The sequence below is a fragment of the Ornithorhynchus anatinus genome, chromosome 17, assembly GCF_004115215.2.
Source record: "Ornithorhynchus anatinus isolate Pmale09 chromosome 17, mOrnAna1.pri.v4, whole genome shotgun sequence".
In the NCBI taxonomy this organism is placed as follows: domain Eukaryota; kingdom Metazoa; phylum Chordata; class Mammalia; order Monotremata; family Ornithorhynchidae; genus Ornithorhynchus; species Ornithorhynchus anatinus.
Genome location: NC_041744.1, coordinates 16,023,426 through 16,045,934, shown reverse-complemented (window position 1 = coordinate 16,045,934; position 22,509 = coordinate 16,023,426). Strand labels below are relative to the sequence as shown.

The 22,509-nt window shown below is 45.4% G+C and overlaps 1 long non-coding RNA gene across 1 annotated transcript; it reads left to right on the top strand.

The window, feature by feature from the left end:
• Window positions 1–5,087: 5,087 nt before the first annotated feature.
• On the top strand, window positions 5,088–16,097 carry LOC114817656. The gene is made up of 4 exons (XR_003765510.2): window positions 5,088–5,177; window positions 9,503–9,751; window positions 10,553–10,690; window positions 15,971–16,097. It is a non-coding gene; the product is annotated as an uncharacterized LOC114817656 (long non-coding RNA).
• The last annotated feature ends 6,412 nt before the right edge of the window (window positions 16,098–22,509 follow it).

The window sequence follows — 22,509 nt, the reverse complement described above, 5'->3', positions numbered from 1 at the left end:
GATAAATGTGGTGCTTCGATAGCAAAGATGTTGCAATGTAGAGACCAGAATAGAACTGCCCACATTCCACAAAGCTTTAATTTAGAAATAGGGAAGGATAAATTTATGCCCTCCCCCCAGCAGGCCGTGCACTTGATTTGTTTTGGAAGTTGGGGTGAGTCATAGTGTTTGAGAAGCAGCATAACTTATTGGAAAGAGCTCAGACCTTGGAGTCAGAGGACTTGGGTTCTAATTCTGGCTCTACCACTTGTCTGCTGGGTCACCTCGGTCAATTCACTTAAGTGTTCTGGGCAGCAAATTACCTCATCTGTAAAAGGCGATAAAATACCAATGCTCTCATCCTCTTAGGCCGTGAGCCCTGTGTGGGTCAGGTACTGTGTCTGATCTGTTTGTATTGTATGTAGCCTAATGCTTAGAACAGAACATGGCACATAATGAGTGCTCAACAAATGCCACAGCTATTATTCCTATTATAGTTATTATTATCATTGCTAGTATCATCACCGTAATTATTATTAGTGGTGAAGGCTGACACTGGGTCATCCACACTCTCTAACCTGGTGTTCTGTGCCCGTTGCCCACACTGCAGGGTGCCAGCCAAGGATGGCAGGTACTGCTTGTGATTTTTGAACAGAATTAACCCATAAACCTGCTGAGTGGCAGACCCTGCTTTCTCTCCAAACCATTTTCCACCAACCACTGTTGAGTCTGTTTAGCTTCCAGAGAGTGGACAGGCAAAGGATGGGAAAGAAGTGGTGGGATGGAAAGGAATAGGTTAACTAAGACAGCAGTTATTTATTCAGCATTCAAAAGAGAGGCAGTGTGGCCTAGTGGAAAGAGTATGGGCCTGACAGGACCTGGGTTCTAATCCCAGCTCTATCACTTGTCTCTTAGTGGCATTATCCCCTTATCCTATACCATCTTGATTACTGTTTCAGCCTCCTTGTTGACCTCCCAGTCTCCTCTCTCTCCCAACTCCAATCCATATTTCACTCTGCTCCCTGGATCATTTTTCTACAGAAACGTTGAGGCCCTGTTTCCCCTCTCCTCAAGAACCCCCAGCTGTTGCCCGTCCACTTCCACATCAAACAGAAACTCCTTACCATTGGCTTTAAAGCACTTTGCCCACCCCTCCCTCACCTCACTACTCTCCTGCTACAACCAAGCCCACACACTTCCCTCTAATACCAACCTTCTCACTGTATGCCGACGTCATCTATCTCAGCACCGATCCCTCACCCATGTCCTGCCTCTCTTGCCTGAAACATCCTCACTTCTCCTATCCGACAGACAATTACTCTTCCCACTCCTACAAAGCCTCATTGAAGGCACGTCTTCTTCAAGAGGCCTTCCTTGACTAAGCTCTTTTTTCCTTTCCTTCAGTTGCCTTCTGCATCTCCCTGACCTTCCCTCTTTATTCATTCCCGACTCCCAGCCCCAAGTACTTATGTATTATCTATAATTCATTTACTTATATTAATTAATTTTTCCCTCCTAGACTGTAAAGTCATTGTGAGAAGGGAATGTCTGCTACATTGTTATATTGTACTCTCCCAGGCACCTAGTAAAGTACTCTGTACTCAGTAAGAGCTCAATAAATATGATTGACTGACTGCTCTGGGCCTCAGTTTCCTCATACGTAAAGTGGGGATAAAGAGCACAGGTCTGTGAGGACCTGGGTTCTAATCCCAACTTTGTCAATTTTCTCTTCGTAACTTTGGGTAAGTCACTGGACTGCTCTGTGCCTCAGTTTCCTCATATGTAAAATGGGAATAAAATACCTGTTCCATCTCCCTCTTAGACTGTGAAACCCGGGAGGGAGAGTAACTGCGACTGTGTCCAAACAGATTATCTTTCATCTACGCCAGTACCTAGTACCTAAACAAATACCACACTCGTTCTTATGACGATTATGATTGATTGCATAATTAAGCATATATATTGGGGGAAATAGGAGTATTAGATTGGGAGAATGCTTGGGATACACAGAGGTCTGTGGAGGGGGAGTAGAGAAGAAGCATGGCCTAGTAGATAGAACACAGGCCTGGGATTCAGAAGGACTTGAGTTCTAATCCCAACTCCGCCTCATGCCTCCTATGTGATCTTGGGCAAGTCATTTCACTTCTCTGGGTCTTAGTTACCTCATATGAAAAATTGGGATTGAGACTGTGAGCCCATGTGGGACAGGAACTGGGTCCAAGCTGATTCGCTTGTATCTATGCCAGTGTTTAGTACAGCGCATGGCATATAGTAAGCTCTTAACGAAGACCACAATTATTATTATTGTTATTACTAGAACATGACTGCAAACCAGAACAAAAGGGGGTGTCCCCCACCCTCTTTGGACCATCAGACCTCCCTAGAGGCTGAACCAGAGAGGAGTGTGGGAGGGATGCTGGGGGTGGCTAGAAGGGGTTTGGTGAGCTGTGGTCTTTCTGGCCCCAACTCCACTCCACCCCACAGGTCAGAGACCACTGTCCAGCCCCAGTGTGGGATGATCGCAAGCCCCAAGGTTTACCATCTGCCTCTCTTGGGGCCTCTCAACATTTGGCTTGATGTGTAGGTAGCCCTACTGGGATGCTGGGGCTTTGGGGGTTCTCAAGGGACGGTGAACATCAGAGGCAACATGTGCTAGCCCACTCCCAGACATCGTATTGAAGCGACTGTGACCATAGCAAGAGCTTGGCCTCGCTCTGCTTAACGTCACCAAACACATTCAAGGGCGGCGGAAGAGAAATAGAGAAATTGTGCTAGGCTGTAGCTGCCGTTGCCACCTTAGACTGGCTTAGTGTTCATTTGTCTGGAAAACTTTGGGCTTATTATCCAGCCTGGGGCATTTATAAATCCCCACACAAAAGGCTAACAAATGAAATAAAATAGCTGTAATGAGAGGAGAATGAATAGTAAACCTAGAGATAATAAAAATGATGAAAAAAAATAATGCCTTAGGAGTCCTGTTCACTCAACATTTGAATCATCCATAGGGGCATTTATAAACCTCACCATTATAAACCCCAGTAATAAGAAAATTAGTTGCTGTAATGAGAAGTAATGGTAAAAAGGATGTACGATTTTTTTAAAAAAGTTTTGATGTTTTCCTTAAGAAAAAAATGGCGTATTGAAAGCTCAACTGTTTAATAAGTGAAGAAATCATCTCTGTTGGAAATATCCCATGTGTTCTCATGTATGATAGTTCATACATAATCATGAATGTGACATTAATTAAAGGACAAAGGCCAAATCAGAAGCATAGTAGTAATAATAATAATCATAACTGTGGTATTTGTTAGGCTTTACTATGTGCCAAGCACTGTACTAAGCATTGGGATGAATATAAGCAAATTGGGTTGAACACAGTACTTGTCCCGCCTTGGGCTCACAGCCTTAATACCCATTTTCCAGATGAGGTAACTGAGGCCCATTGAAGTGAACTGACTTGCCCAAAGCCACACCACAAACAAGGAGTGGAGCCAGGATTAGAACCCATGACTCCCAGGCGTGTGCTTTTTCCATTACCCCATGCCACTTCTAATAACAATGATAATGGCATTTGTTAAGTGCTTACTATGTGCCAGGGACTGTACTAAGCATTGAGATGAATACAAGCAAATTGGGTTGGACACCATCCCTGTCCCACATGGGGCTCACACTCTCAATCCTCATTTTACAAATGAGGTAATTGAGGCAAAGAAGTGAAGTGACTTGCCCAAGGTCACACAGCAGATAAGCAGTTGAATAGGGATTAGAACCCAAGACCTTCTGACTCCCAGGCCCATGTTCTATCCACTACACCATGTGATAGTTTATTATCACAGACAATTCCATTACCGCAGTATATAGAAACAGGCAAAACAAGGACATGATATATGATTCTCATATTAAAAATGAATTTGTACCCTACTATTTATACCATTTAACATGTTGAGATAGGACGGCTACCTTCTTGTGTTTGAACTGATTATTTTGTATCAACCCCAATGCTTAGCACAGTGCTTGGTATATAATAATAATAATAACGTTAGTATTTAAGTGCTTCCTATGTGCAGAGCACTGTTCTAAGCGCTGGGGTAGATACAGGGTAACCAGGTTGTCCCACATGAGGCACACATTTTTCATCCCCATTTTACAGATGAGGTAACTGAGGCACAGAGAAGTGAAGTGACTTGCCCATGGTCACACAGCTGACAAGTGGCAGAGCAGGGATTCAAACCCATGACTGCTGACTCCCAAGCCTGTGCTCTTTCCACTGAGCCACGCTGCTTCCCTCTAGTAAACACTTACCAAACAACACAATTTTATTATCATCATCACCAACATTATCATTATCACCTGCAACCTGAGGCAAAAAGAAATCAAGAAAAAAAAATTCTGCCTAATGGGAATCTCGTTTAGGATTTCAACACCTTTTTCATTTGAAAATCTCATTTCGATTGAAATGAATATTTTGGTTGGGTACCTCTTGCTACATAAAACTAAGTAGGAGGAGGCACAGAAGAAAGGTTTATGCGAAGAAACAAAAAGTTGTATAAGAGCTCCTTATATTGAGGCAATAGCGAGAAAGCCTGTAATAGAAGTTACCTAATCTGTAAAATGGGGATAAAAGTGTGAGCACCATGTGGGACAGGGACTGTGTCTGAGCTGATTAACTTGCTGTGATGAACCCACAACAAGCCTTCTTAATCCAAAGTGATTTTACTACAGTGGAGGCAAGAAGAGATGTAATTTTTGTTTAGTCTTGTTTACCTACATGGTCCTCTAAGAAGAGCTCTTCCCATCCAGGAGGCTCAATTAGACAGACAGAAGGCATTAATCTGAAGCCCTCCCTAAATCACTAAGGGAGAAACCAATGTGAAAGGGGATTCTGGAGGAAGAGCCATGCAGTTTGTGATCGAATGAACAAGGGAGAGACATTGTGAAGGCATTAATGGACTCTGAGACAAGTGATTGCTGGCCTGTGGGAGGTGGAGCATGGAAGGAGGCGGGGTTTTCCCTCCCTGTTCTAGCCAGTAATGGGCCTGGATCTATCAGTTACTGCTAAGAAGACCCACAGCTGCCATACTTAAGGCAGGTAAAAGGTGGTTGCTTTGCAGTTCACAGAGAAGGAAGCAGCAAGAAGAAACATTGGCAAAGGGGGCTTCTTTGACCACAGACTGATATTGGATCCGTAGTAGAGTACAGTAAGTGTGTGTGTAATTTGCACGTTGGTAAAACTAAGTAAAAAACTTTTCACAGTAACCTTGGTGAACAGAGGTGTGGTTTGACTCGTCTACAATGTGTTGCTGAGGTTCCCCCGGTCCAGGAAGGTTCTGGTTGGTACAAACTGGGGGCTTGTGATACTTGTATTTACTCCATTACTTAAAACAGTCCTTGGCACATAGAAAGTGATTAACAAATACCATAATTATTATTATTAGAAGCAATGTTGGATATTATAGAATACAACCTTAATCCAAATTGATTTTACTACAGTGGAGGCAAGAAGAGATGTTGTTTAGTCTTCTTTACCTACATGGTCCTCAAAGAAGAGCCCTTCCCATCCAGGAGGTGCAATTAGACTGACAGCAGGCATTAATCTGAAGCCTCCCCCTCCTCAAATCACCAAAGGAGAAACCAATGTGAAAGGGGATTCTGGAGGAAGAGCCGTGCAGTTGGGGACAGGGGTGTTGGGGCATCATCAGCCTTCTGAAAGCAGCATCTGGCTGGCTGAAAACCTGAAAAGTCCCTTTGCTGATTTAGACTTTTGTCTGAAAATTAGGATGGTAGAGGAACAGAGTAGGTGAAATGCTATAAATGCACTCAATGATTCAAGAGATTGGGAACTGATTATAGGAAGCTTGTGAATAGAGGTTGGATCTAGGGGAGGATATGAATTTGCACCTCTTGCCTGTCACTTAATTTCTCAGTGCTTCCATTTCCTCATTTGTAAAATGGGGGATTCGATCCCTATTTTTCTTCCTCCAAGAGGCCTTCCCTGGCTAAGCCTTCTCTTCCTTTTCTTCAGCTCCCTTCTGCAGTGCCCTAGACTTGCTCTCTTTATTCATCCCTCTTCCCAGCCCCATGGAACTTATTGCATTTCTGTAACATTCATTCATATTTATGTCTGTCTCCCCCCTCTAAACTGTAAGCCCGTGGGGAGGGAATGTGTCTGCTATATTATTATATTGTATTCTCCCAAGTGCTTAGTATAGTGTTCTGCACACAGTAAGCACTCAAATATGACTGACTGACCCCTTCTAAAACTGTGATCCCCATGTGGGACAGGGTCTGATTCCTACCTAATGAATTTGTATCTTCCCCAGTGCCTAGAACAGTACTTGATACACAGTAAGCACTTAAAAAATACTATACTTATTGTTAGTCATAATAGTAGTTATAATAGCATTTGCTTGGTGGTTACTGTGTGAAGATCATTTTACTGAGTTCTGGGAGAGATTACACAGATGGGGATCAAATATAGCTGATGTTTATGACAACAGGTGTTAAAAACATGGCTTGGCACTTCATTATTTTTATTTCTTGTCATTTATTAAGGAAAGTGTACAAAACACTCTACCACTTGTTGGTATAATTGCAGGAAAATCATTTAAGACTCATGCTGCCTGGCCCACAAAGAACCCCCAGTTTGTCAGTTGAGGATGGGCATATAGGACAGAAAGTATGTCATTCATCAAAAAAAAAACCAAGTGAAATTTCACAGTCAAAAATCTCCAGGTAAAATATATCAAACAGTACTTGCAAGGAGATGATGGTATTAAGGTCTCTCACTGCTCCAGGACAATAAGCCATGGTTCATTCAAATGTATTTGAGTGCTTACTGTTGGCACAGCATTCTATTAAGCGATTGGAAAGTATAATTCTGCAGTAAAGCGAGACAGTGCCTGCCCACACTGGGTTTATAGTCTAGAAGGGGGGATTACAAACTATCCCAATCTTTCTGTTCTAGTCACTGTAGAGTTTCCATCCCAGGGATAAATGGCTGCTATTGGATCATTAAATCCTCCCCATCTTATATCTTTTTTGGAACTAATCCTCTCTCCAGCTCATCACTGAAATTTCCCTATCTCATACATCAAGAGATTAAAGTGGAAAGCAAGCAGAAAAAAAGTGATACCGTGAAAATCATGCTTAACTGATTTATAAAAATTGCAGATACAGATAGTAGGAAATGCTAACAGGTGCAGGGCAAACATGCCATATTATGCAACCAAAAAACCCAGATGAAACGATTGACTTCTTAAGAATCACCTGATGGCTTTTGCAATTAGGTTGGGTTGGACTTGAAGAGAGAGGACTGAAAGTCAAGGAACTAGAGAAGCAGCGTGGCTCAGTGGAAAGAGCACGGGCTTTGGAGTCAAAGGTCATGGGTTCGAATCCCAGATCGGCCACTTGTCAGCTATGTGACTGTGGGCAAGTCACTTCACTTCTCGGTGCCTCAGTTCCCTCATCTGTAAAATGGGGATGAAGACTGTGAGCCCCACGTGGGACAACCTGATTCCCCTGTGTCTACCCCAGCGCTTAGAACAGTGCTCGGCACATAGTAAGCGCTTAACAAATACCAACATTATTAATTAATTGATGTATTGATTGATCCTGCTAGAAGGTTGGAGAACGTTTAGATTCATGAACACTAGGGTTTACGATGGGTCATTAGAGGAACAGGATTCTAGAGGAAAATCTTTACTCATGGAAATAAATGTCAAAGAGAGCAACAGACACACTCTTCTTTAAACATCCTGCTACCAGCATTTCTGACGGGTTAATGGGCTTGGTTGAGTAACGGTAGCTGGTTGCTGGCTTGGTAATCGCTTCATCCATTGATTTTTTGATTTTATGGCTTTGTGATCCTGAAGTCCCAAGGGACAGTAGAGAAATCAATGAAAAGCCCTGTTAAAGAAGCATCAGTTTAGAAGTAGATGAGCAGCATAACCTAGAGAAGAGCGCATAGACCTCAGAGTCAGAGGGCCAGGATTGTAATTCTGACTTTGCCACTTACCTGTCACCTAACTTCTCGGTACCTCTGTTTCATCATTTTGTAAAAAGGGTTATTCGATCCCTATTCTTCCTCTTCCCAGAGGTGTTCCCTAACTAAGGCCTCTTTTCCTTGTGTTCAACTCCCATCTGCATCACCCTGACTTGCTCCCTTTATTCATCCCTAATTCATGTTATCTCATAGCTGCTGAAACTAGTAAAGTGGAACTAATTCAGCATGGCCCCAGCAACTGAAAACGCTAGATTGACAGCTCAGGCCAGGAATACAGAAGGTGTCCCTCACACCCCCGCCAACAAAATAAGGTAGAGAGGAGCGAGGAGGGTGGAGAATGGACAAGCTGAGGCCAGAAGCTGGAACGGTCTAGGGGCACAGGTAGTAAATACCTTATGGGTAGCAGATAGAGACTTGCAGCAGCCGGCTGCGGGTCACCTCTGCCCAGAGCGTGGGATGCCAGGTCTGAGGAGCTGTGGGATGGGTGAGTGTCTTGTTGAATGCCCATGGGGCTGGAAGCTTAGGGATCTTTGTAAATGTATTCTTCTGGAGTGGGAAGTGTTCGTGAGTGATGATGATGATGATGGCATTTAAGTGCTTACTATGGGCCAAGCACTGTTCTAAGCGCTGGGGTGGATACAAGATAATCAGATTGTCTCACGTGGGGCTCACAGTCTTAATCCCCATATTACAGATGAGGGAACTGAGGCACAGAGAAGTTAAGTGACTTGCCCAAGGTCACACAGCAGACAAGTGGTAGAGCCGGGATGAGAACCCACGTCTTCTGACTCCCAAGCCCACAGTCCCTCACTTAGTGCTGTGGTTCCAGAGACAGACTTTGCATCCCACACTCTGGGCAGAGGTGACAAGCGAACAGCTGCAGCAAGTCTCAATCTGCTGCCCAGAAAGTGACTGGTGGTGGGCATTTATTAATCCATCCCTCTGGGTATTTTGGGAGGGCTGCAGAATCTCTGCACCACCACCCAGCTCATTCCTCAATACCTTATTTGGTTTTTTCTGCACTCCTGGCCTAGAATAATAATGATAATGATGGGTATTTCTGAAGTCCTTACTATGTATCAGGCACTGTACTAAGTGCTGGGGTGGATACATTCAAATCGAGTTGGACACAGTCCCTGTTCCCACATGAGGCTCACAATATTAATCCCCTTTTTATAGGTGAAGTCACTGTCGCACAGAGAAGTGAAGTGACTTAGCACACAGCAGACAAGTTGCAGAGCTAGGTTAGAATAGGCCTTCAAACTCTTAGGCCTGTGCTCCTTCTAGTAGGCCATGATGTTTCCTTGATCTGAGAAAGAATCCCAGAAAGGAGGGACACAGGGGACTCAAAACATATCTGTGGTGAGCCCGCAACAAGCTACCTTATTAGTGACTGTGATCCACAAACAACAATAAGGAAGAGATTACAAAGGCACTGATGCTCTCTACTTGAGGCAGGTGACTGCTGGCCTGTGGAGGCGGAGCAAGGAGGGAGGTGTGACCTTCTCCCCTTTCTACCAGCCAGTGGGCCTGGACCAATCAATGACTGCCGCATAGAGCAACAGCTGCAAGAGGTGGTTGCTTTAAATTGCAAAAAAAAGCACACAGAGGGAGAAGCAAGTGGAGAGAAGCAAGCATTCAAGAAGTAGGAGAGAGAGGGCACTCAAAGACAGCAGCAGAAGGCAGCAGCACTTGGAAGCAGAGAAGAAGCATCAGCAGAACGAGCTCCCTTGGCCAGCAGACTGGTATTGGACCCTTGACGGAGTGAGTGTATGTGTCATTTCCCTGCACGTTGGTAAAACTAAGCAAAAACCTGTCCACAGTAACTTTGGTGGTCGGTGGTGTGGTTTGACTCTTTTATGTGTCATTGAAGATCCGTCAGACCAGGAAAGTCCTGGTTGGTATGAGCCCAGGAGGACTCTTGGGACAATTTTGGCACAAACTGAGCATTAATCCTCAATGTTGGCCAGTGAGAAATGTTTTTCCTTTTCTTTCTGGTGGAAATGGAGTCCCAGAAAAAAGGCAAATGAGTCATTAAGTGTGCCCAGCTATCATAAAACATCACTGGGATATGAAGCCAGGACTCTGTTTTCCATTCCAGTGTTCCTTTGTTTGTTTTTTTCAAAAGGAATTTGTTAGATGCTTACTATGTGCCAAGTATTATATGGTGAAGCAGTTGTGGTATAGTGGTTAGAGCACAGGTCTGGGAGGCAGAAGGTCATGGGTTCTAATCCTGTTTCCTCCACTTGTCTGCTGTGTGACCTTGGGCAAGTCACTTCACTTCTCTGGCACTCAGTTACATCATCTGTAAAATGGGGATTGAAACTGTGAGTCCCAAGTGGCGCAGGAACTGTGTCCAACCCAATTTGGTTGTATCTACCCCACCGCTTAATACAGTGCCTGGCACATGGTAAGCACTTAACAAATACTGTAATTATTATTATTATTATTATTAAGGCATTTCACTGACCAACTATCCTTAGGCCATGGGTTTCCTGGGGACAATCCTGTTTTCACAGTCCAGAGCCAGGAATCTCTCTTAAATGTCCTGGAATGTCTACCCGTCTCCAGGACTCTGAACCCAAGCAAGATGTCCTGAGATTTGAAAGCACAGAAGAGTTTCCCAGCAACGGAGTCAACTTTGATCATTTGATGATTAAAGCAGCTTCATCAGTGAGGCTTAGACTAGCCACTCCCCTACTGGTCTCAGTAAGTATAATTACTATTAATTGTGGAATTTGTTAAGCATTTACTAAGTGCCACACTAAGTATTGGGGAAGAGACAAGGTCATCAGGTCAGACAGAGTCTCTGACCTCCATGGGGCTGACAGCCTGAGGGACCCTGCCTTGAAGGTAAGTGTTGGTCTGTGGACGGGTTAGGGGGAAGAGCAACTCCTTAACTGGCTTACACTAATCAGACAAGACTGGGAAGGGGTGGTGCCAGAGCTCGTGAGGTACCAAATCAAGAAGAAAACTTTTCTGCCTGGTGATAATTGATTACTGACCACACAGTTCTCATCGGAAAGGGATTCGAATAGGTGCACGGAGCAGCATGCCAGCTTGGTTGGAGGATGGCGGTTCTCTGACTCTAAAGCTTCTGTATGGGCCCATTCCTGCTGGTCTGGGGAGAAAGGCAGGGGGAAAGTTTTTATGTGTGATCTTTCTAAAGCACCTTTCCTATGATCACAGGCCCGAAGGGAAAAGGGGAAGAAAGGGGGGAAGAGGAAGGTGAAACTGAAAGCGTAACATTTTCCTGCATGGGAATGGGAGTCCAGATAGAGTCCTCAGAAGGGCTGAAGCCCCCAAGTCACAGTCAGATTGAATGTTGGTGCTCTGACCAGTGGATGGGAAGAGTTTTCCCTTCTGGGATCTGAAAGAAATTGCTTCAGCGCTCACGGCCACCACAGATCGTGGGGAAGCAGCATTGCCCTGGAAGACAGACGGCCCCAGGATAGTCCATTCAGGTTTCAGGAATGACTGGGTTATGTGGCCTTCTCCAAAAAGTGGTACTGGTCACAGTGATTGTGGTAGGAGGAGCAGGAGGAAGAGGACAAGGAGGAGGAGAAGCAGCAGAGGAGGAGGACAAGGAGGACGAGAAGCAGCATGGCACCGTGAATAGAGCACAGGCCTGGAAGTCAGAAGGTCATGGGTTGCAATCCTCTACCTCGTGACTGCTTTGTGACCTTGGGCAAGTCACTTCACTTCTCTGGGCCTCAGACACCTCATCTGTAAAATGGGGATTGAGACTGGGAGCCCCACTTGGGGCAGGGGCTGTGTCCATTCAATTTGCTTGTATCCACCCCAATGCTTAGTACAGTGCTTGGCACATAGTAAGCACTTAACAAATATTATTATTAATAGTTATAGCAATAGCAGCATTTATAGAACATCAACCTGGTACAATACATTGTACTAAACCCTTGGGAAGTGCAGAATCATGAAATGACATGTTTCATGCTCGTAATCAATCAATTAATCAACTGTATTAGTTGAACACTTACTATGTGCAAGACACTGTACCAAGCGCTTGGGAGATGGCAGTACAATAGAATTAGCAGACACGTTCCCTGCCCATAATGAGCTTACACTGTAGAGGGGGAGACAGACATTAATAGGAAAAATTAAGTAATTTATAACATGAATTAAAGATATGTACATAAGTGCTGTGAAGTTTGGGATGGGGCGATTATCAAAAGTCCAAAGGTCACAGGTAGAAGTGCAAAGGTAATGTAGAAGAGAGAGTGAACTGGGGAAAAGAGGGCTGAATCGGGGAAGGCCACTTGGAGGAGATATAACCTTAATATTGTTTTGAAGGTGGAGAGAGTGGTGCTCTGGTATTTATGGATGGGGAGGGAGTTCCAGGCTAGGTGGAGAAGCTGGAAAAGGGGTCAGTGGTGAGGTAGACAAGATTGGGGCGGAGTGAGAAAGCTGGCTCTCGAGGAGCAGATTTTGTGGATGGGGCTATAGTAGGAGATTAGTGAGATGAGGCTGGATCAGGCAAGCTGATTGAGTTCTGTAAAGCCAATGGTAAAGAGTTTATGTTTGATGTGGAGAGGGGTGGGCAGCTACTGGAGGTTCTTGAGGAGTGGGATCACATGTACTGAATGTTTCCATTGACAAGGACCTTCCTTACCCTCTGACAGGGGAAAGAAACATAAACTCTTCAAATTGAGAGGTCAAAAATAAAGTAATTCAGTGGACATATTTACATGAGTGTGAAGGAGACTGTAAATTAGATCTTGAGCGTAATTGATGGCTTGGAGATGTTTCTATGCAGGGAGCTGGGAAAATAGTTGGTGAAAGTTTTGTAAGAGGAGGTGGGATCTTAAGGAAGATCGGAATCTGGGGAGACCTGTGGTGTTACTGATTTGTGACAGAGGGAGTTCCCAGCTGAAGGAAGAGAGTGAGAGGGGGTGGAGCTGGGAGAGTCAAGAACAAGGTACAGTTACAAGGTTGGTCTTGGATGAATCGAGGCAGCAAGTTGGGGAATAAGAGTGAGGGGAACCTGAGCAGACACTGGTGGATGCCTGATCGCAGGTCTTACAGGCTGAGTCCACCCCTAGGAGGAACCAGAAATGGAAACCACAGTGAGGGCTTCGTGAAATCCTAAGGACCTCAGCAGCGGTTCCTTCTCTTGCTGTTTTAAAACCAGAAGATGTTTCATCAGATTGCCAAGTGGGTTGGGTTTTAACGGTTTGAATTTAACAACAGGGAGGGTTCATTTTCCTGGGGATTTGTAAGTTTCTCTATAGTCATAGTAACTTCCTTGAGAGATACGAGAGTGTCTTCTAATTTGATTAAACTCTCCCAAGTACCTCACAGTGCTCTACACCCAATAGATGTAATAAAATGAACAATTAAGTGGTTGATGGATAATAGTAATGGCATTTAATGAGTGCCTATTAAGTGCAATGAAGTTTGCCAATCAATCAAGTGTTCGGTTAGTTCAACAAAAGGACAAACAGGTTTCCTCCCCACAGAGAGCTCATTATCTTTCGGAAGAAACAGAGAAATGTTGAATCTACCTATATATGCTCATGGGCTGAGGATGGTCATAAGTGCAAGAGTCAGTCAGTCAATCTTATTTATTGAGTGCTTATTACATGCAGAGCAGTGTATTAAGCATTTGGGAGAGTACAATATAGCAGTGAACAGAAAAATTCCCTGCACACAACAAGCTTACATTCTAGAGGGGGAGACAAACATTAGTGCAAATAAATAAATTACACTTATGTATACAAGGGTTGTGGAGATGGGATGGGAGATGAATAAAGGGAGCAAGTCAGGGCGAGACAAAGGGAGTGGGAGAAAATGAGGGCTGAGTCAGGAAAGGCCTCTTGGAGAAGATTTTCCTCCAATAAGGCTTTGAAGCAGAGAAAGTAATTGTCAGATATGACGAGGGAGGATGTTCCGGGCCAGAGGCAGGATGTGGGAGAGAGGTCAGTGGTGAGATGGATGAGGTCAAAGTCTAGCAAGAAGGTTAGCATTAGAGGAGTGAAATGTGTGGGCAGGGTTGTAGTAGAAGAATAAAGAGGTAAATTAGGAGATGGCTAGGTGATTGAGTGCTTTAAAGACAATAGTGAGGAGTTTCTGTTTAATTTGGAAGTGGATGAACAATCACTGGAGGTGGAAAGAACCTGGGCTTGGGAGTCATGTCATGGGTTCAAATCCCAGCTCTGCCACTTGTCAACTGTGTGACTGTGGGCAAGTCACTTAACTTCTCTGTGCCTCAGTTACCTCATCTGTAAAATGGGAATGAAGATTGTGAGCCTCATGTGGGGCCACCTGATTACCCTGTATCTACCCCAGTGCTTAGAACAGTGCTCTGCACATGGTAAGCGCTTAACAAATACCAACATTATTATTATTATTATTGAGGAGTGGGGAAACAGGGCGTAGATTTTTTGCAGTAAAATGATCCATGCAGCACAATGAAGTGTAGACTGGAGTTGGAAGGAACAGGAGGCTGGGAAGTCAGGAAGGGGGCTGATGTATAATGATGATTATCAAGGATAATGCCAAGGTTATGAGCTTGTGAGTCCTTTTGCTAGGGCTGTATGGACTCTCAACCAGGGAGCATCCTGGGGAGACCCCCACAAAGTGACATCCTAGTGGAGGAAACCCACCTCTGGGGCAGAAGAGGGGAGGATCCTGGGAGGAAGGGGGAAAAGGGGAGTAGAGGGGAGGGTGTAAACCCTGTTGGGTTGAGAGGACCACCAGCCAGTAGTGCCAGTGTGGAATGACAGTGCTCCAAAACCTTCTATAACCAGTCTAAACCACAAGTGTGCATACACATATAAGCACAAAAACATACACACAGATATACACACACACACACACACACAACACACCTGCCAACTGCTCAAGACTGCACAAAGGCTCTCTCTCCACTGGACAGCCAAGTGAATCCACTAAGGATACCGCTTTTTCTCACCTTGATACCAAGGGCCCCCATTCAATCGATCAATAAATCAATCAGTCATATAACAGAATTAGTAGACACATTCCCTGCCGACATCGACCTTACAGTCTAGTGGGGGCTGTAGTGCTGGTGGAGGGGTGAATAAAGGATGCAGAAGGGAGTGGATAAAGAGGATGGAGGACTTAGCGAATGTCTCTTGGAGGAGATGTGCTTTTAATAAGGTTTTGAAGGCAGGGAGAGTGATCATCTTTCGATATGAAGATGGACAGAGTCCTAGGCCTGAGCAGGATGTGGGCAAGGGGTCAGTGAGGAGATAAACGAGATCATGGTACAGTGATCCACTACAAGGGACCTGGGATCACCGTGGAGAGAAGAAAAACTGAGCCCTCTGGCTCCTCCCCTTTCACCCCAGAGGATTAAATTGGCATCCGAAAGACGGGCCACTGACCCTCCCAGCACCCATTCAGTAAGCCATGGGCCAAAAAATTGAGGCAAGGAGGGGGTCTCCACCACACCTCTACACCCTCCCCTCATCCCAGAGTTCATCAGCTCAGCTCATCATTAAAATATCCCTATCTCATATGTGAAGCAATTTAAGTTGGAAAGCAACCAGAAAAAAAAAGTGACACCTTGAAAATCATGCTTAACAAAATAATAATGATTTCAGATATAAATCATGAGTGGGAACTGCTAAGAGGTGCTGGGGAAACATGGGGTATTCCACAATCAAAAAACCCAGACTTTTTGAGAACTAACTGATGGCTTTTGTGATTTGATTAGGAGGGACGGGAAGAGAGAGGACTGAAAGTAGAGCTAATATTTTTTTCTCTCTAGCATCGGGAAAAGTAAAGCATAAATTTTGCAAAAATTTGAAAAATACTATCACCAAAATATTTTGAAACCTGAACACCGATCACATTTCCTAGTTTGGCTGAGAGATATCTTGAGTTCATAGGGTCATGTCCCAGGGAGTTGGAATCCGTCAAACTATCTTGCATTGAAACCCCCCCCCCCACACCCCCCCATTGGATCTCACTTACCTCAAATGCTTGGATTTCCCTGCCCAGGCTTGAGTCTTGCTCAAAACAAGCTCAGATTCCAGGCTCAAAGCTTTCTGGGACACAGCAAAGGAACATCCCAGATGGAGAAGAAAGAGGCAAGCACAGAGGTTTCAGATGAGATTCCACTATCCCATCTTTCCCCACAAATAACACGGTCAATCTATACATTCTAGGCAAAATTGCTTGCTACTCTTCAGTGGGAAAAGCATAAGGGTACCTTCTGAAAAAAGCAAAGAGCTGCCTACACAAACTGGTAATCAAGATGTACAATTTGAGCAACGGTCCCCTGGGAATGACATTGTTTTTAATTTAGTTTAAATGCTGTATGTTTTGAACTTAACATGGACTTTATTAATCGTATCTGGAGGAGGAAGGGTGTTTAGGGCAGATAACTTTCTATTGCAAATATTGTTTTGGCTTCATTTCTGCTTGGGAAAGCTAGTCCCTTAGCACCAACAGCATGACAGTAAATACAGAAAGTAATTCTACAAACTCAGCTTAGGGTTCCAGGATGAACTGTCCTGAACTATACAAAACACTGAGCCACTTGAAGGATGAACTGAAGCTGCTAGGACTTGTTCACGTAGCCGGAGGCCAGATCCACGGACTCCAATTCTCTTTATCCTACAGCCCCCAGTGCTCATGGGGTAGAGGTGTCTATTTAATTGCCACCAACAAGCCCAGAAATGGTTGACGAGAAGTTCATCAGGGTTCAAGGAGCTTGGATAGTCCTCTTCCTCAGGATTCAGCCTCCTTTCACTGATGCCCGTGAGGGAAGGAGGAGGGAGAAAGGGGGAAACTAAATTGTCTCCTCTTGCTGGGACAATCTGTTTCCTTAGTCATCTCCCAGCTTAGAACACAAAGGACAGTGCCCTCCCCTGCCCCAAGCCCCAGGACATGCTGGGACATCAGGGCTCAAGGGGAGGACAGATGCCTGTGTGTTTCTTTCAAAGCCAGATTCAGAGAGAAGGAACCTAGTGGGGGCTCAAGGGGCCATGTCATGCTGGCAGATCCACAGATTTACAGCCGCACAGTTGTCAGGATAAATCCCATCTCGTGAGAGCAAAGCACATGAGCCTTTTTTCGCTGAGTCTTCTACCCGGAACCTGTGCAGGGAAGGAGAAAATATGTCAGTGTTTACTGGCTCCCAGAACCAAACATGACCACAGCCATGTAAACCAAAACATCAGACCCTGTCTCAGTGAAATTGGGGAGCGGGCCCAAACTCAGTGAAATTAACAAAAGTTACTTTCTTTTTCCTTTGGATTTGATTTTATGGGAATCTTTGTCTAGGAGAGTGGTGAGGACTTGATGAGGCAGATCCTTTATCTTGGGATCAGAAGAAAGTTGGAGTGGAGGGGCAACTGGAAAATATTTTGTTTCTGTTCCTCCATCTCTCCCTTGCCCTGTTTCCAGGAAATAATTCTGCCCTCCCCATCCCTGCCTTTCCTTCTATAACCCAGGGGAGGACAAGTCAGTGGGGGGATCATTCCCTATTCATCCAGGATTCAGACAAGATCTCTGCTGGTCAAGAACCTCCTCCCCGTCTCATTCATTCATTCAATAGTATTTATTGAGCGCTTACTATGTGCAGAGCACAGTACTAAGTGCTTGGAATGTATAAATCGGCAACAGATACAGTCCCTGCCCTTTGACAGGTTTGCAGTCTAATCAGGGGAGACAGGCAGACAAGAACAATGGCAATAAATAGAGTCAAGGGGAAGAACATCTCATTAAAACAATGGCAAATAAATAGAATCAGGGTGACATACATCTCAAACAAAATAAATAGGGTGATGAAGATATATACAGTTGAGCAGACCAGTACAGTGCTGAGGGGATGGGACGGGAGAGGGGGAGGAGCAGAGGGAAAGGGGGGGTGAAGAGGGCTTAGCTGAGGAGAGGTGAGGGGGTGGTAGAGGGAGCAGAGGGAAAAGGGGGGAGCTCAGTCTGGGAAGGCCTCTTGGAGGAGGTGAGCCTTAAGTAGGGATTTGAAGAGGGGAAGAGAATTAGATTGTCGGAGGTGAGGAGGGAGGGCATTCCAGGACTGCGGGAGGATGTGGCCCCCCAAGCAGTCTCTAGGCCCGCGGACAGGGAGGACATGGGCAGAGGCCAAGGCTTCCAGCTGGTAGGGAGTTGAGGAGCCTAAAGAAGCTGGAGTGAGGGGTCATTGCTCCCCATATGAGAACCCAAGCAATCATTCATTCAGTCATATTTATTGAGCGCTTACTCTGTGCAGAGCACTGTTCTAAGTGCTTGGAAAAGTACAATACAGTAATAAAGAGACAATCCCTGTGGGATAGGGTGAAACTGAGGTGCAGTGAGTTCCAGAAGTGGAAAGTGAGTTCACAGTTGAGGTTGAAGAGCAGCCATTAGGCTAAAAGAGGAACAGAAGGTTTAGGCGGACCAGAAATGATAGAACCAGAGTCACAGTTGCCCTCTTTGCAGAACTCTCTGTAGCAGACAGACAATTGTGGTGACCCATCAATGTCTCACAGGGACACCAACGTATCCCCAGAGATACCTTCTGGTGGTTCTAGGTGTCCAGAAGGCTCAGTCAGGGGTTAGGTCACTCCTAGTACAGAAAGTCAAGGATTGGGGGAGTCCCTGGGCAGCTGCTCTAGGCAAGATCTGGTCAGGGAGGGGGCGTCACAGGGGACAGGGCAAATAGGTGGGTTGAGTTTGAGGGAAAAGAAGTGGTCTATCCTGGAGCACTGGGGTCAAGGCGATGAATTTGGGGATTGGAGATGGAATAGGGGTGATTTGGAAACAGGGCAGGGCTGGGCAGAGGAGATGGGGCTGTGCCTTTAGCTATGACACTAATCCTGTCCCCAGGATGTTCTGTGGGTTTGTTGGTGATTCCTCCCCAGCACCCTGTACCAACAGGAAGGAACCATGGAGACTAAAGCTCATCCAGGTTGTGTCCCAGAACAGACCTTTGGTGTGGGACAGGGTCACGGTCACTGCAGACCCTAGCCGGGTCAGTGGCCCCTCAGAGTTGGAGAAGAGCTGCAGGGATCTCAGGGGACCAGGCCCCAGGGGACTGGGAAGGATGGTGGGAAACCCAGCAATACTGCTATATTCTCCCAAGCATTTAGTACAGTGCTTTGCACACATTAAGCACTCAATAAATGCAACTGATTGAATGAATGAATGAATGAATGAACAAATGAATGTGGAGTCTGTGGTAATGGATAGTCGTTTCTGCCTCCCCAGTCAGGGATCAAACTCCAGGAAATACTCACTGGCTCCAGTTGAGGGCAGAGCCATCCAGCCATATCCAGTTGCCCCCAGGGCTCGGAATGTGCAGCCCAATCCAATAGTAACTTGAAGGGGGGATCTGTGACCACAGGAAGCCCTGAAGAGGAGACAGGGGAGGGTGAGTGGAATCATGAGAATCTGGAGTCTTCTCCTTCTGCTCAAACAGAATCTCTTAAGCACCCCCAAGCTCCAAAAGGGCATTTTTGGACCCAGGAGAGAATGACCATCTCCCCCAACCCACACTCTGGCACAAGCGACTCCAACTCCTCCCATCACCAGTAGAGCAGATTTCTGACCTTAGTTCCCTTTACACTTCTTGAGGGCAGAGGTCATGATTACCAACTCTATTGTATTGTACTGTTCTTCACGGTTGGTACAGTGGTCTACCCGCTGTAAGAGCTCAATAAATATAATTTATCTAGCTGAAATAACCCTTATCAGTCTATCACTAGTATTTATTGAGTGTCTACTCTGTGCACAGCATTGCAATAAGCACTTGGGTGAGGTCTATAGAAGAGCTTCCTTCAAGGAGCTTACAATCTAGTGGGGAAGACAGATATTAAATTGTAGTTTGTAGGAAGTCATGGAATGTATGTGCATAAGTCCTATGGGGGATCATGATTGTGAGACCTTAAGTTCTTATGTGGTGCCATTTGAGTGATGAAAGAGGAAGATGTTAGAAATCAATCTGGGAAGGCCTCCTGGAGTAGGTGTGGTTTCATAAGGATTTTGGAAATGAGGATAGCTGACGTCCACCAGATTTGAAGGGGGAGGGTGTTCCAAGCAACAGAGAAGGCACAAGCAAGATGTTAATAGGTGCCGGGGGTGACCACCAGCTCTGCCTCCCCACGGGTCGGTCCTTGGGCCGAAAGGCCACTTGGAACCCCTTGGTGGCAACGAGCTCCCTCCCACGATATTTGGAGAGGAGGGGGAGGAGGTTGGTTTGGAGATGGTGGCTGGGGGTGGGCCCAACATCCCACATCCTCTGACTCCCAAGCCCCATGCTTTTTCCACTTAGGCCTCACTGTTTCATTATCCTTGTCTCCTGTCTCACCTTTACACCACACTTTGGGGTGGGGGGCAAAGGGGCCATCCCTCTGAGGCTCCCATCTGAGCCACCTGGGAAAAGGTGGGGTGGGGGTGGATGTCTCACCCTCCCGACCCACCACACACGCATACACCCCCCAACTTTGGGAAGGTCTCCAAGAGGTGTTGGGACCTCTATATGCTGTGGATGTTTTTTAAACCAAGGTCTTTCTGTCCTGATCACCTCTGTGGTCTAGCACCAGCTTACTCACTGTGCCCCGATGGCATCTATATTGTTGCCTTTCCCTAGGCTTCAACTTCCTTCCCCTCCATATCTGCCAGACCACCACTCTCTCCATCTTCAAAGCATTACTAAGGCCACATCTTGAAGAGGGCTTCCCTGAGTAAACTCTCCCTAGCTCAATCTCCCTTCTGCATTGTCTATGCATTTGGATCTGTGACCTTTGGACGTTTGCTATTCACCCCAACCCTACAGCATTTATGTACTTATCTTTAAATTATGTATTATAAATAACATTTATTCACATTAATGTCTGCTTCCCCCTCTAGCTCACTGTGGGTAGGGAACATGTCTGCTAATTCTTTTGTATTGTACTCTCCCAAGCGTTTTGTACAACTGCTTACAGTTAGGACTCAATAAAATACCACTGAGAGATTGATTGCTTGGTGTTAGGAAGGCCTAGAATGAGGCACAGGTAAGGTTGAGAGGAACCAAGACTGTGAGCTAAGGTAGTGAAAATACAGAGTTGGTAAGTAGGAGTGCATTAAAGCCAATGATCAGGAGTTTCTGCTTGATGTAGAGAGGAAAGAGCAGCCACTGGAGGTTTTTGAGGAGCGGGGAAAGGTGTGCAGAATGAGGTTTCAATGAATCAGGCCGCAGAGTAAAGTAGGGACTGAAGAGGAGAAAAACAGCAGAGAGATGAGCGATGAAGTTGTCTAGCCAGCACCTGGATGAAGATCGTGGCCATTGGATGGAGAGGGAGGGGTGGATCCTGGAAATGTGGCAAAAGAAATGACCAGATTTGGTGACAGACTGAATATAGTGTTGTAAGACAGTGATGGGTAAAGGATAATGCCAAGGTTGGAGACTTGAGAGGGAGGGAAGGTGGTGGTTAATCAACTCTAATGGGAAATTTAGACAGAGGGATTAAGGAGGGGAGATGATTTCAGTTATGGACATATTGAGCTTGAGATTCTGGTCCCACATCCATGAAGAGAAGACCTGGAGGCAGGAGGAGAGTCAAGATTGCAGAAATGGAAAGAGGGCACCCGTGGCAGATTTGGGAATCAATCAATCAATTATATTTACTGAGCACCTACTGTGTGCAGGGCACTGTACTAAGCAAATTATAGAGTATGACACAAAATAACAGACACATTCCACATAAAGGTGAACTCTTCACCTTCCCTCAAAAAAAGTTCTCCTCCCCACCAACTTTCTCATTACTATGGAACTGTAAGAATTGTGATATTTATTAAGTGCTTACCCTGTGCTGTTCCAAGAGCTGGGTTAGATACAGCATAGTCAGGTCAGACATAGTCCATGTGCTACATGAGATTTACAGTTTGATAAGGAGGGAGGACAGATATTGAATCTCCATTTTATAGGGGAGGAAACTGAGGCACAAAAGTCAAGTGACTTGTCCAAGGTCACACAGCAGGCAAGTGGTGGAGGCAGTATTAGAACCCATATCCTCTGACTTTCAAGCCCGAGCTCTTTTCCCTACGGCCAAACTGCTTTACTATCCTCACGTTTCTTTGGTTTTTATACCACACACATTGTCATTCAGTCAACAACTCCTAACTGGTTCTATCATCACAATGTTTAACATCACCTTAGGGGTTGATTGGGAAACACCTGTCTTTAGGCTTCCCTTAATGTCTCCCCAAACCTGTATCCATGCCTTGCCCTGCAATTCTTAAGGGTCTATCTCAGAAAGCTACATTGGCTGTCCCGTATTTTTTTAATGGCATTTGTTATGCACTTGCTATGTGCTAAGCACTGTACTAAGCATTGGGTTAATATAAGCTAATCAGGTTGGACACAGTTGGTGTCCCACAAGGAGCTCTCAGTCTTAATCCCTACTTGATGATAGTGGAGGATCCAGGGTCCAAACAGAAGTCTGTCCTGGCTGGGCAATGAATTTTACTTTGGGAACTCTGAGTTCTTGGAAAACACGTAAGACAAATGGGGCCCCTTAATGGTCGAACCCTCAGTCCCCAGGAAAGACTTAGCT